This window comes from Magallana gigas, chromosome 1, assembly GCF_963853765.1.
Source record: "Magallana gigas chromosome 1, xbMagGiga1.1, whole genome shotgun sequence".
Lineage (NCBI taxonomy): Eukaryota > Metazoa > Mollusca > Bivalvia > Ostreida > Ostreidae > Magallana > Magallana gigas.
Window position 1 is genome coordinate 27,175,567 of NC_088853.1, and position 14,995 is coordinate 27,190,561.

General features: G+C 33.2%; 1 long non-coding RNA gene across 1 annotated transcript; it reads left to right on the top strand.

Annotated features, from left to right (window-relative positions):
* Positions 1-10,824: 10,824 nt before the first annotated feature.
* On the top strand, positions 10,825-14,546 carry LOC136273622 (uncharacterized). Its single transcript, XR_010711790.1, has 4 exons — positions 10,825-11,212; positions 13,334-13,401; positions 13,594-13,684; positions 14,050-14,546. It is a non-coding gene; the product is annotated as an uncharacterized lncRNA (long non-coding RNA).
* The last annotated feature ends 449 nt before the right edge of the window (positions 14,547-14,995 follow it).

The following is a 14,995-nucleotide window of genomic DNA, read 5'->3' on the forward strand; positions in this document are numbered from 1 at the left end:
CGTAATAAAAAGATTTCACTTAATAGATATATTGTTGTATGAAGAATATGTATCCTTGGACAGAACTGGAAAATAGAAGACTGCGTGATTTGAAATTGTTTACACTTTCATTAGATTTGAATGTGTTCTCTATTTTTTTTTCCTTTGAGTGATATGTCTTCAAAACGATAACATGACTTTTGGAATACTTGTTTGCCTTCAAAATAATAATTACAATTTTGACTTAATTCAACTGATGAATGAATTACTAAAATGTCATGCATGAGTTTAAACATCAAAGCCGCCTTGTAAGTCCAACGATTAAAAAGAGAATATGCCATTTCATTGAATACTGTTTCTATGTAAGGTATTACACATCAACTTATCTTCAAAGTGAGTATATAAAATTGGTGGTCAAATTGCGTGTCAGTTGGAAATTTATTTGGAATTCATTATAACTACCTTTCTAAAATTAGTAGCATCTAAAAGCCAGGTCATAGTTAACCAGTATTGTTGAAGATAAATCATTTGTTCAATCATATTTAAAACATGCAATACCATTAGTAGCACACAATTTTTTTTAATGTATGACACTGCAATCAAATATTCTCGAAATGAAAGAGAATCCATTCGCGGCGGTCATTTTGCTCCTACGTGTATCAATAAAAGATACACTGAGTTCACCATGTTCTAGTTTAGTTATTTCCATATAATAATAATCAACTTTGCAAGCTTGGCATGGATCTCGAGAGTTTGATAATCAGAGTAGACACCTGTAAAACTATATGAGAACTACATCTTTTAAGTAAGCACGATAAAGTGCGATACAGATACATGTACATTTCAATAAATTTGTAAATGTGTTTGAATGAAAATTGAAGATAAAAAATTTAATATTTATATGAATGGTATATACTTTATGTCCACATGTCTGTTAAACGCAGTCTTCTAAATATTATGGTATGATGTTCGAAATCACATACAAAAACTGTCAGAAAATATCCGCAAATGGAAAAAAGGTTGAAATTCCAAGCCAGGAAGAAAAATCAAATATTTTTGTATTATCTTTTGAAAAGACAGTCGATAATTTAAAAAAAGAGAAGATTATATTGATCTTGGTATCTTACAAAAGACCATTGCATAGTAAAACATTGGTCATTAAGATTAATGAATCAATTCAAGATAATATGATAAACTGTCGATCCGCTCAATTAACTAAATATCTATGTGACACGGAAGGTCAGGTGTTGGCGATTACAAAGTTCAAATTCATTTCATTTCGGGTTTTCAGTATTTTTTGCTTATAATTGAATAACTAACGCCTGTTAAACAGATATTACTTACAGAAATACTTGTATTAAAGTAAAGCAAATCAAGTACATAATTTTTGTAAAAAATATATAGATTATTTTTTCTTTGCCAAATTTCTTTCAATTTATCCTGTTTTTGCTCATTGGTCCATGCACTTCTTCCACAACATTGATCACGTTAAGAGTTCGAAACGCACGCAGCAATGTTAAGGCGTCCCGATGCCAAAATACGACTGAAAAGCGATAGTATTTGAATCATCGCAAAAATACTTTGACCGGGAGTATTTCTTAAGATATATGTTACCGATGTTAAACAATATATTTCATGCATTTTTGTGACGTCATATGTACTTTGTAATCACGTGACGGGCGAATCCAAATATTGCAAATCATCTATTTAAATTGCATCGGCGCAGGTGATTAATGACTTTAAATCATACATATTTTTAAGAAAAATCCTTTGTTAAGTCATATTCTTTGAAGTTATTGCTTGGGAAAGAAATCAATATTTCGTTTATGGAAGATATTGTTGAAACATTCCACAAAATCATCAAAATAATGCACTTTTTTACTAATCAAAAGCGATTTCCAAAAAATGGGGGTAAATCCGTAGGTTTCCCAAGCACGATTAACATTTGTACATATATTCTCTTCCAATTTTACGTAAAATATTCTAAAATTGTGTTGATCATTCACCTGCGCCAAGCTGGTTTTTACATGCATTAAAATTTCTTCATTCAGTTGTTTACACGAAGCAGGGAGAGTTTCCAAACCATTAGTTTTATAAAGAGTCTTTTACTTAAAACGAAGCTTTAAAATTACCGATAATTTGATACTGGTTTTTAATATAAATGACTTTTGTACGTCCAGCATTAACGGCAGCATCTATGTAAGGGAAACATGCGGTTTTATTCTGGTTTTATTTAATTCACTTTTAACGTTAAGATACATTTCCTGAGAATTGTCGACAGGAATGCAGATCGTGACGTCAAAGTTAATTATGACGTCATATCGTATGAAGTACAGACAAGTGACCTCCTACGTATCGCTGTAAAATCCATCGGGAAGCCTTAACATGCCCGCGTAGTATGAAATGTACACAAATGTAAACACTCAAACAAAATCGCAATCGGATAACACTCAAAATAAATGTCCTAAACAAGAAAACAACTAGGTTTGTCAACATGTGCAATTCCGACTGAGATTTATTGACTTATAAACTGATATATGTAGGCGATGACTTACAAGGTGTGAAACCTCACGTATGAATATATAACATAACAGGGCGTAATTTTCGTAGATTTTGCGTTTTTCGCTTATTTATAGCTATGTTATTTCACCGATGTGCTGTTTCAGTAAAAAATATAACTCTCTCTAAAGTTGTTTTGTTTCAGGATTTATCTTTCTCTTCACTAGTTAGGTTCATACTACAAAAATGTGTATTGAATAAAATTTAGCAATTAAACCAACAAAAGACAAAATAAGCTATTTAGGTGAGTTTTTTTCTGGGACTAGTCATTTCAGTCTTAGATATAATCGCTAGACAGCATGCAAATACAGGGAAACCTAAAACCACACCAGCAACGGAAATTAACACTATACACAATACTATGATAAAATGTTAATATCTTGAACCATATATACTGTGTCCGAGTGAGTAAGTACATGTATTACATGTATTCTATTTAACACAAACAAAAGAATTAGATCCCTTTGTTTAAATTTTTATTAAGGGAGATAACTCCGCCAAAATTATTATTGTTTAATGGAAAAAATATGAATCAAATCTGCATGATATGTTTCATATAGGCTGATTATTGAATGAAATAGAACAGAAAAATGAACATTACAGACAATATGATCATGTAAAAATGACGTTTATGACATATTCGTATTTGAGATATTGACTTAGGTCTGCTATGGAGGTAACTTAAGTTTTTTCTCAAATTGAGTAAAAAATACGACAAAGATGTGTTTGCGAAATGTCAAGATTTGATTATTTTTTAATTTGAGAAAGAACTCAAATATTTGAGAAAAACTCAGACTTAAGTCTGAGATTTGACTTCATTTTTTTTTTTTGGAAATCGGGGCCAGATTTTTGGCATTAAGGTCGTGTTGGATAATCTTCTAACAGAATACCGCCATTCAACGTCTGCTCTATGTTCTGTTGTTTGTCAACAAGAAAAGTGTGAGTGTTTCGGTCTCAACTCATTCTAAAAAGACACTACATTTACAAGATCATGATCTTTATAGCGAGCTTTATGCAACAAACTTCAATACTTCGGCGCGGTATTCATTTTCGATGCCTCTTTTCATTTTTCAGACCTATTTCCTATTTACAACTTATATGTTTATATTTGTATGATTTCTCAAGCGCACAAAATACGAATTTATATTTGATTCTTCTACTAAAGTGCAAACGAGTGGCAAATATTATTAAGAGAAAATTATGATTTACTACTTTAGGATGGGAAACTTTTATGAATTCGGAATACTTGATGGGCTTAGATGCTGTTACGTGGAATGAGGCCCAGGTGAGTTTCAAACCTTGAAACATTGTTTTCGTTTTTGTTTGTTTGTTTATTTTCTTTTTGCTTTTTGGGGGGAGAGGTGGGGGGGGGGGTGGTATGATTTTTTTAAATATTAGGTACCTTTAATCATATTAGGTGATTTTACAACTTTATTTTTTTTTTTATTTCTTTCTGTTTAACAAGCAACTGTTACCGTTTGAGAATGCATGTTTTAAACTTTCTTTTCAGACAAATTGCGCGATAAAGGGTGCTATATTAGTTTAGGTTTAATTTTCCTAAGAAAATACTTATATTTGAACTATGGCTGTTAAAATGACAAGTAAGCTGATGATTTTTACATTTATTCATTATGCATTGCATTAAAGATTGAAAACTCCTGAATAAAGTGAAAAATCATATAGCGTGAAAATGAGTGAGACTCCATTGGTCAATTTTTTGTGGATAAATAAGTACTCAATAACACCAGTTTTTGTAGATTCCTTAATGAGTTGGCCAATAAATTTGAATGTTATTCGAAGTATTAAAAAACGAAATCTTACAACCTTGAAACTATATAATTTTAACTTATTTCACGAATACAGTGAAATTGAAGTTAGTGCTTTCTATTTCATTTAGAAAGCGTGTGGCTGGGAGGGACTGACTGGTTGGTAGAGGTAGAATAGATATAACAGTCAAACAAATCCAAGTTCTCATACAAGGCTTGGGACAAGGCAAAGGGACAACCAAATAACTATGGCAACCAGGACTGCCTCTCTCTTTATCGACCTTACGGCTTAACCTGGTGTGATGGAGATTGTGGAAAACTGTATCAATACATCTGCGAACGAGATCTATTAACAGATTGATGAAATTGATATCATTTTTCAGTTAACAATGTTTTAATATAACGTTTTGGCAAAATGGTAGATATATTCAGTTATTGTAAAATTTAAAAGTTTTGTAAGAAAGGAATTGTGGACTTCTTGCAATGTAATATAGTATGTAATTTATTTTCTTCATAACTTTTTTAAAATATTAAACATTTCTTAAACGCTTGTTTATTGGCATTTAATGGTTCATGACGATTTTTTAGACCATATAATCAAAACACTCGTGTCCCTTCAGATCGTAAAACAGTAAATTTCAAAATATCAATGAAAAACATATTTATTCAGAATTCTGTTAACGCATATATTATCTAGATTGGGAATATTTCTGGTGGTATGTTAGCTGATATTATATTATATTTGAACCGAGATCTACTCAAGAACATCATGATACAGCTGGAATAGCTGCTTAAATTATCCATATTTTAACCGTCTAAACGTTTGAACTCAGAACTGTTTGTCTGAAAAACAAATTAAAAATGATTTCTGCAAGTACCCTTATTCCAGCTTTATTATGTATTTTTGATATTCGTGTCTGACAGTAACGCCATCGTAAGAATATTAATCGTTTCACAGTGTTCTTTCATGACAGTAGATAGCGAAAAATCTAAATTATTAGTCGATTATTATTGCTTTGTTCATTTCAGCTCAACATCTTTCATAAGTGTTTTTTTTACAGTATAGCTATTTTAAGAAACTTTTAGATTTTGTAGCTGGAAATTGGTAGATTATTTGTCTTATTTCTGTTTAAATATTTTTTTCCCATTTTTTCATCACTTACTAAAACAAACACGGTAAACATGACTAAGGATTTTGATAGTTTTATGTTTATTTTTGGACATAAAAGTGGGATATATGGTATTTAATACTCTGTTTTATGTGCTAGGTTGGATTTTAAAAAAATGTCCTTAAGGAATTTAAAATTGCTATCAATGAAATCTTTAAAGTTTTCAATCACAACCCTTAGATTGGCTTCTCTTAGATCATTTTTGGGGATAATCAAAATTAATTGAACAGTCAGGTAATCACTGCCCTGCAGGATCTGAGATGAATTCTTACTTGATTCTTTTTACACATAGGGTCATCATGACCTTTCCTTGGTGCCAGCTTAACAATAGAACAGCTTTATAATGTTTTACATTTATTATCGACTTGAACAAAAACATATACAACCTTGCAGTACCGGGCAAAGCCAGTGGCCCTGTGTTGGTCACAGATGCCCGAGATCCCAACTTTTGGTACTAGACATTAAGTATCGAGAAATTTGCGAGCACATCTGCATACCCTGCTTCCGGTGATTGCTTCTGGTCAGCAGGACTTTTACACCCAAGTACTCCAGTACTAAGCCTACCCTCCTGTTACAAGAGGTGGAGGGGGCCCCATGCCTGCAGACTTGGCTACGACCCCAATCGAAAACATTTTACTAGGCTTTTTACTTAACTTTTATTACACATTGCCATAAGTTGGATACTTTGTAGACAATCTGTCTACCCAACAATGTGCCCACCAACTTGTCTGATGGCTGGGCAGGGAAACAACGAGCCAGATGTGTTCACAACCATCCAACTTATCCCTCCGGACCCGCCACAGACATCGATATCATGTTCCTCTATTACTTTACTTAAGGGGGAACTTTTCCCTTCCCTTGAATGAGGGACCACAATCCACTTTTTACGTTATTTAAGAAAGTTCTGTTGCCAAGCTCGGAGAGTTGGTTACCACCAAATCTTAACAAGTCTGGATTGGCAACGGATATGTTTGCATATGAAATTTCACCCCCACCCATTTCTGTGACAAATTTTGAGATATTTTTCTTGTACGTTTCTTTTTTTCCAGTGTTCATTGGAGTTCTATGCTAATAACGGCGTGGTAGAATGTGTGACCACACCAGTTTAGTATTTGGGAGAAGAGTATTATATCGCAGGAAGCTGCACTGAATCACTTGTATGCATTTTTTGCTAGTTAAGTTCGGAGATACCAAATAGTTCGATCCTAGATGGATTGCTAAGTAATTTGGGGGTACTTCATGTTTGATGAGCTGTAGGATTTGTGGGTCTAATTCCTGCCATTGCATCCCCTTTGTGATCTCCATAGCAGTGTGGCAGGGATGTTCAGGCTTTGTCCCCCTTGATGGTGTTTGGCTGCTTCCCCTGTCCATAAAGGAATGGATGATCCAATGATCCATATTTTTAGACCTGCAATTCTTTGGGTTGGTTAGTTTTGGATTTTAAATTGACTATACACATGTCCAACTACTCGCCCCCCCCCCCCCGCATCGATGGGTAAATGTCTGTAGTCCTAGTAGGTATGGGGATGTTGTTGTGAACCAAGCTACATGATCCCTATGTATTTTTCAAAAGCTACTGCCAAACTTCTGAATTTCAGAATTTGACGTGCCCAGTAATGCAAGGTCTGTTGCCCTCCCAATTCGAAAGCTGTGTGTGCCAAAATGGCCTGGTGGAGGTAAAATGTTTTCGATATCGTTTTGAAGGACTGCGTTGAATTGGTATCTCGTCAATGGTTTTGCATTAAGATGAATTAGAAAACTGTGGTTAACATGGGGCCTACACTCGATAAAATCCAAGGTAGCTTTAACTGGGCACAGGGTAGCAAGTGGCTGGCTATGGATAATAAAGGTGGTATTCTTACCAACCTGGTCAGTTTTGGAGTGTGGTGTGTTTAATCTTAAACAGTGCTTGTGTGGATGTGCTGGAATGTGTTTGAGTTGTATGCAATGGGATGAATTCTGTGTGTTTGAGTAGACTAAAATGAATTCCCCTACACGAAGTAATGCAAAGTTTGCTAATGAAAAGGCACATGGGAACAGTTTGACCTCGTAAGTAGAGCAACACACTGACTGTAGCGATGTAAGAAGCTTTCCCAAAATTGGTTGGGTTATTGGGAGGCGGTTGTCTGGATCAACTCTGTTGTTGCGCTTTATGCCTTCAAGTGCTTTGTTGATTTGGAAGGACTTGGTAAGGTCAGGAAGATGGTTTATTTTGTGGAAGTACGACAATGCACTAATGTAAAGCGACACTGAATTGGGTGACATTTTTTGGATGGGTAGGTAGGCTATAAAATATAGGAATATGTTGCTGTGCAGGGGCTAGGTTTGCTGTAGGCCATAAATGTTTAAAAATGATTGGAATTTATTCAGTGCAGCCCGGTAAGCTTTGTAGATGTTTTGTAATAAGGAGCTATGAATAAAGCGTTTGGACTCAGCAATGAAATTTCCCATATCTGTTTGGGGAGCTGTGTGGGCCACATCTCAACCTCTGGAGACAGGTTGCGAAGCGTTCCCCACTGTGAACGAAAGATACTGTCAGCTAGTTTGTTCAGTTCAGAGCCAGGTTGCGAAACGTTGCCCACTGTGAACGAGAAATACTGTCAGTTATTTTGTTTAGTTTTGTTGGGATGTGTTGGGCTTTATTTGTGATGTTATGTTGCAAAGTGAGAAGAACAAGTTTTCTGACAATGTTCATTTCCCTTGTTGACTTAGATGTCAATGTGTTAATGACTTGTACAACTCCCATGTTGTCAATATGGAAAATTATGCGTTTGTTTGATAACCATGTATGCCATAACAGAAGTGAAACATATACTGGAAATAGTTCTAAGAATGTTATGTCACGAATAACATCAGAAAAAACCCAGTGGGTAGGCCATTTTGAGTGAGCCCAGCGGCCAGCAAAAAAGACTCCGAACCCCTATTAAACCCCCTGCACTATTTTTGAATGGTTGTAGACTGTTATCTGATGACAAAATACCACAGCATATGACTGTAACCCCATTAAAGTGTTTCAAAAATTGCTGCCATACTGCAAAGTCTGCTTTCATACCTTGATTAACTCTTATCATGTGATATGGTTTTTTGATGCCGATAGTGATATTAACTAGTCGCCTACTAAGGGCTCTGCCAGGTGCTACTGTTTAGCAGGCAAAATTGAAGAGACCAATCAGTGATTATAAGGCCTTTAATGACTTTTTTACTTATCATGACTGTTTGAATGATTTGTCGGAGAGAAACTAACTTGTCTTGCGGAGGTCGCATTACCATTTTGATGGTGTCAAATTCTATTCCTATAAATGTTATTTTTGTGCTCGGCTCGGTGGTTTTATCAAGAGCTTATGGTATTCCGATATGGCTACAGATATTTTTGAAAAGGTCGAGGGTAGATTAGCACCGATTAGAATTTGGTGATCCCGCGAAGAGTAACCATCTAAATAGTGAAGAATATTGGGGTTACGTGAGCTAGGTTCGGCTTGATGGCGGGAAAAGGACGTGCTACCTAATTAATCAACTCGTACTAATTTTTTTAGTCTTTTTTCTTTTGGATTATAACGAATTCGTTCTACTATTAGTTTTAACGATATTGAAATGTGCTTCCGTCATTTACAGGCACGTAGCATCATTTTTAAAATTTACCTGTAAAAATTGAATTATCATGCAGTTGCTCTCCCCCCCCCCCCACACTTTTTGGGAGCATGTAAAACATTAATATGAAAATCAGGAAATTAGGATTGAAATTGAAGTTACATAGAACGCCAGTCGTCCTCTCCCCGGATTAGAATTTTGAAGATTTTAGAAAAATCCTAATTTTTTTTTCTTTTTTTGCTTGTCAAGATTTGTTTAGTGAGTCTGCCCCCCCCCTCCACTTTCAAAAACAATTCTACGTGCTAATAGATGAGATTAATTTGGTATAAGGGCCAATTAATCTGCCTTAATTGCGTTAATTTACAAACAAAGTCAAATGTTACATAGCTTGATCATGTCCAAATAGCGTGATTTTTGTGACGAAAAATATAGTTATCAGCTCAGACATATTTCAAATGTAGATTATATAAATGCAAAGCTAGGTTTGATTGTAAGCACATTGTCTGTAAACATCTATGTAACTTATATTACATCTTAATAAAATATCTATTAAAAAGTACCAGTCCGTGAATATTTACCAAATAAACCACAAACGATAAAGCATGAACATCTTAGCGACAACAGTTCTTAAAAATATTCAAGTTATAATGTACCATTTATATCAATCAAAACCAAGCTCGTTATGTTTTCCTATAAAATAATAGCATTAAAATCTATCGGTGTACCATTCCATGTAATTAAAAAATACGAAGAATATTGCAATGATTTTTTTCAAATCTTAAACTGGAAAATGTTTTACAAAATATGTAAACTTATATATATATATATATATATATATATATATATATATATATATATATATATATATATATATATATATATATATATATATATATATATATATATTTATATATATATAACATAATGAACCATAACGTGTAAAAACAATCCAAATTGATGTTGGGGATTCCAATGAAAAAATTCTCCGAATTAAAATTTAAACCCTGTATCTTTTATCGTATAAAATATTCAATTCATATTCATATTCCTTGTAAATCAATCAAAATTGGTGCTGGATTTTAAGTACAACACAGTAGATTTTATTGTATAAAATATATATTCCATAATGTGCCATTCCGTGTAAATCAATCAAAATTGGTGCAGCAAATTGGAACGAAAGCATTCACTAAATTTTAAATAAAACACAGTATGTTTTACTGTATCATTCCGTGAAAGTCAATTAAATTTGGTGAAGGGATTTCAAATTATTCCTCTATTTCTTTATTGGAAGACTGCGTTAACTGATGAAAAGATTTGCAATCAAATACAGAGTTTGGTAATCAAAGACATCCTGTTTGAAATCGACAAAAAATAAATAAATTATCATTTTTGAAAAAAAGCAATCATCCAAATTATGAAATAAGTAAACAATGACCTTCTTTCGGCATTAGTAACAGTTTTTATTTCATTTAATCAACATATCTGGTGATTTGAAAGAATGTTTACTCCTATTATACTTCAGATCATCCAGAAAATGCCATCGAAGTAGATGTTAGATGTGGATATATTCAAAAAGAGACGGTTCTTGCTCTGTGTTCTGTTAATCTGATCGTTCCAGTAAATCAACCATTTAATGTATTATTTAACACAAGTTGGAATAAAAAAGTGATTCGAAATAGAAATTAAGATATGAATTTAATGGACATATCAAATGTAAAATGGTTCAAAACATGTATTGATTGTTTTCAATCGTTTAAAAACGAACGTTGATACAACAGTTAGGTTACATTCTTCTGAAGTTCGTTCGATCAGTCACATTACCTAACAAAACTAACTGACTGCACAGTGAAATGTTTACTTTCAAAACTGTATTCGTATTTTGCGTATTCTGCATTCTTGTACAAATATGCCGTTCGGCACTGCGAACATTACAGGTAGAACAGATCTTTGACAATAAGTTCGTTTTGGATAATCTTCTAACAGAATACGGCCATTCATCGTCTGCTCTATGTTCTGTTGTTTGTCAACAAAAAAAGTGCGAGTGTTTCGGTTTCAACTCAGCCACTCAAATGTGTCGAGTCCATGCCTTTTGTAGACCAGCTAATACATTGGCTGAAGAATCGGGATGGAAATATTACAGATCTCGATCAGGTGCGAAATACGTTTCTTTTCCTTGTCATTGTTTTTCACAGAATGAGACTTTTAAACATTGTTCGTGCATGGCTCTTGAATAGACGCTTATAAATACGTTCACAGTTGTTGATTTACAGTTTTTGATTTTGCGTTTTTCTACCTAATCAATTAGGTTTCCTTAATAGAGGTTCATTTAAGTCTTGGTGAAAATTAAAATGAAGTGCATCGTTAATTGCCTTACGGATATACTAATAGATAAGCAAACATTGCTTAACTAAATTAAACTGACGCTTACTAAATGTTAGTTATTTTCATAGATCTCAAATATCTAAAACCTACATGTTCAATTATACTTTCTTATACATGTATGAACTTAAAGGATATCGAAAACGTTCAGTTCTATGTGAAGTCTTTTACGACGTCGCAGTGATTACTGCATGCTTACATATCGTTCCAATGCAGCAATATTGTATACACCAAACACCGTAAATAGGGCGTATTATCAATAATTCTGAACAAACAATTTGCCTTTATTCAAACAACAATTAAAAAAATAATCAGCAATGTTTAAAGTACACCGGTATGAACTAAGTTTGTATAGTACTGCAGCCATGAGAGTTGACAAAACAATCATATCATATATCCTGCAATAAGCTCTATTCTATCCTATCCTGTCCTATCGTATTTTATCCAATACAACCAATATATAGGAATCGAAGTTAAATTAAACAATTTTATCAACGAACTATCAACCAATGAAATAATGAAAATGGCATATCCGCTCTGTTTTCACACCCGTTCTCTGCTCTCTGCTTCTGGCTCTGTTTTCTCATATTCTCTCTCGCCCCTCAATACCTGTCCGACACCTAAAACCAATGTGCATCTCCGTTAGGGCATACGGCTGCATAGTTTGGGCGCCTTTTAATGCATTGGGCTCCTCTGTTAGGGGCTGATGCACCATTTTCAGCTGTCAAGACACGTAATCTATCTAGGGCATCCAATATTAGGGACTAATTAGGCTCCAAGATTAGGGCTCTAATTAGGCTTCATGGATAGGACTGTAACAATTATATTTCTATCAGAACAAACTAGTAAATCAACGGCATATTTGCAAAATAATAACAATTAAAATAACAATTATGATGATAAATGACAGATAAATGCGTCGAGTGATCGGAGATCGAAGCCATTATACGAAAAGTTAAAAGTACACACAAATTACATACGTTTCTTGTTAAGGTTTGTCTTTTTCTATGTCTAATCGTACGTCGATTGATTTTTTTCTGTTTTTAAACTGTTGAAATATTTCAACAAAGCAATAAAAAATGTATTTATGTTGTAATTTCACGCTGTATTGTGAAACCTAAGCTTTTCATAACAACGCTATTTCCGTATTGACAAAATAATAACGTTAATCAAATTTTTAATAGTGTTGGGTATGTATCATATCAAGAGATAATCTAATTTTTTAACTTGTAGTTTTAAGTAAAATTGATTTTACAAGTTAATTTTTACAGTAAATTTCCTTTCACTAAATCACTCTGATATTTAATCTCGAATATGATTGGCTACAAGATGCAGGGCAGGATGGGATAGAATAGAATTTGACTAAGGTATTTGTATCATGCATCGGACATCCTGAATCCTGTTCTACCCTTGTCAATTTTCATAATGGTATATTTAACAGTTAGAATGAATATTTGATGCAATTACCAATTTAATATAGTAACTGAAAAGTGGTCTTCGATCATGAAGGGGAAGTAGGAATGTAAATTAGCGATTTTTTCCCTCAAAATTTAGCATCAATACCTACCTAAAACAACAATAATGATTTTTTAAAAATATTACCAAACAGAAATATACAAAAACATTTATGTTTCACGGTATTTTATGCATACGTGGATATACTCGTGTTCGACAAGTCATGTCATTATTATTATGTAAGAAATAATTTTTGAAAGTATTCTCAAAGGCAATAATTTTATTTAACTAGTATGGTTAATAAGGAGCTGTTACTAAACTTAAGCCAAAAAGCTATGTTTGTAGTTTTTGATAAATTTGATGGCAAAACATGCATTGATATATCTATATCGCAATTACAAGGAAAACGTTTTAAAAAGAAATTTCCTTGTTTTCAAGAATGGATTACTTTCATGAATACTGAGTACTTGCTGGGATTAAAAGCAGCAACATGGAATAATTCTCAGGTGAGTGCAGATGTATAGAGTGTTTTATTCATTACTTTCGGGAAACATAATTCTGGTGATTAAAACATGTGAATATCTAATCCGTTATTTGGTTAAGTTATTTTAAAGGTGTTTTTTTTTCAAAGTTATTGAAATTGCCTTTTTCAAAAAAAATTGAAAATGGCATGACTTTAAAAAATTCCCATTTTTCAGTTAAATTGCTCTGTAAAGGGGGCTAAACTTGTTGAAGTAGAATCGCCTGAAGAAGACACCTACATTCGTACCCTTGCAAATAACTTGACAGGTATGTATGTTACGCTAGTATGCATTTTATAATTACAAAAACGTTTACTTGTTTAGGACTTCAATATTACTCAAATTCTAAATGCAGTTTAAAAAGAATAGCGTAGTAATGAATGAAAACTATTATTAAAAACATCGAAACAAACTGCATGTTGGTTAATTATTACTCATTTAAGACCAATTTTCTTTTATTGTATAGATAAGTTGATGAGTTTACTCATAAAATAAAAAAAAAATTGGAGTTGTAAACAGAACTATTTAAAATTAATTTACCATAACATTTTGCAATTTCTAAAAAAAGCGATTTTTCAGTAATAATTGCATCAACATACACTGTAGAATTCAAAATATTGATTTCCGTTTAAGAAAGCGTTTGGCTGGGAGGCACCGATCTGGCTGAAGAGGGAAAATGGGTGTGGCAGTCCACCAGCACACTGTTCTCATTCAGTGCCTGGCCTACAAGACAACCGAATAACCTCGACAACAATCAGCACTGTCTGAGCCTTTATCTACCAAACGGCCTAACCTGGAACGATAGAGAATGTAGTTTACAGTATCAATATATCTGCGAAAGAGAGTTATTTACTGACTGATAGAAAAGACATCATTTACCAGTTGATGATGTTGGTTTTTGAAGGTTGTACCAAAAACAAAAACAATAAATTTATGAGGTACGTCTTAAAATGTAATGTTTGGTCAGAAATAGTTTTCAGACACCAAAAACTGTGTATATTTATTTTTTTGATACCATTTATAACTAATGCACATTTTTAAAGCTTGCTTTATGGTATTTAATATTGCATGTGTTTTGAACATTTAACTAACCGTTTCGTATTAAATCAACTCATGTTTATCTTGTGAATATATTTCCTTTTTATGATAGAAATAAAAGTAACTAAATATCAAAGGATTTTAGAGCGCTATTGATTGTTCTTGAAATTTAGCACCATCATTGAGCTTGTAAATTAAAAACAAACTTAAATGGTTTATTCTACTGTCTGACATATCTATATCAAATCGGATTGTGACTGGTTTACAAATTACTGCGTAGCATTGGACAACTTAAAAATGTCATGATTACTATGCTTTAAAGCTTGACATTTTGCAAATACAGTCGTGAAGGATAATAAAAAAAAACCCAGAATACACGAAATTATCGTGGAGCTTTTGAACATTTTTTGTGTGTCAAGAGGAATAATGTTTCTTATATGTTAGTTGACTAGGTTCACTGTGCAATGTTTACTAATTAACCATATTTTGCATTCTCTGCATAAAAATGAACTTATGTTCCGGCGTAGGGGAGTTTCAGGAT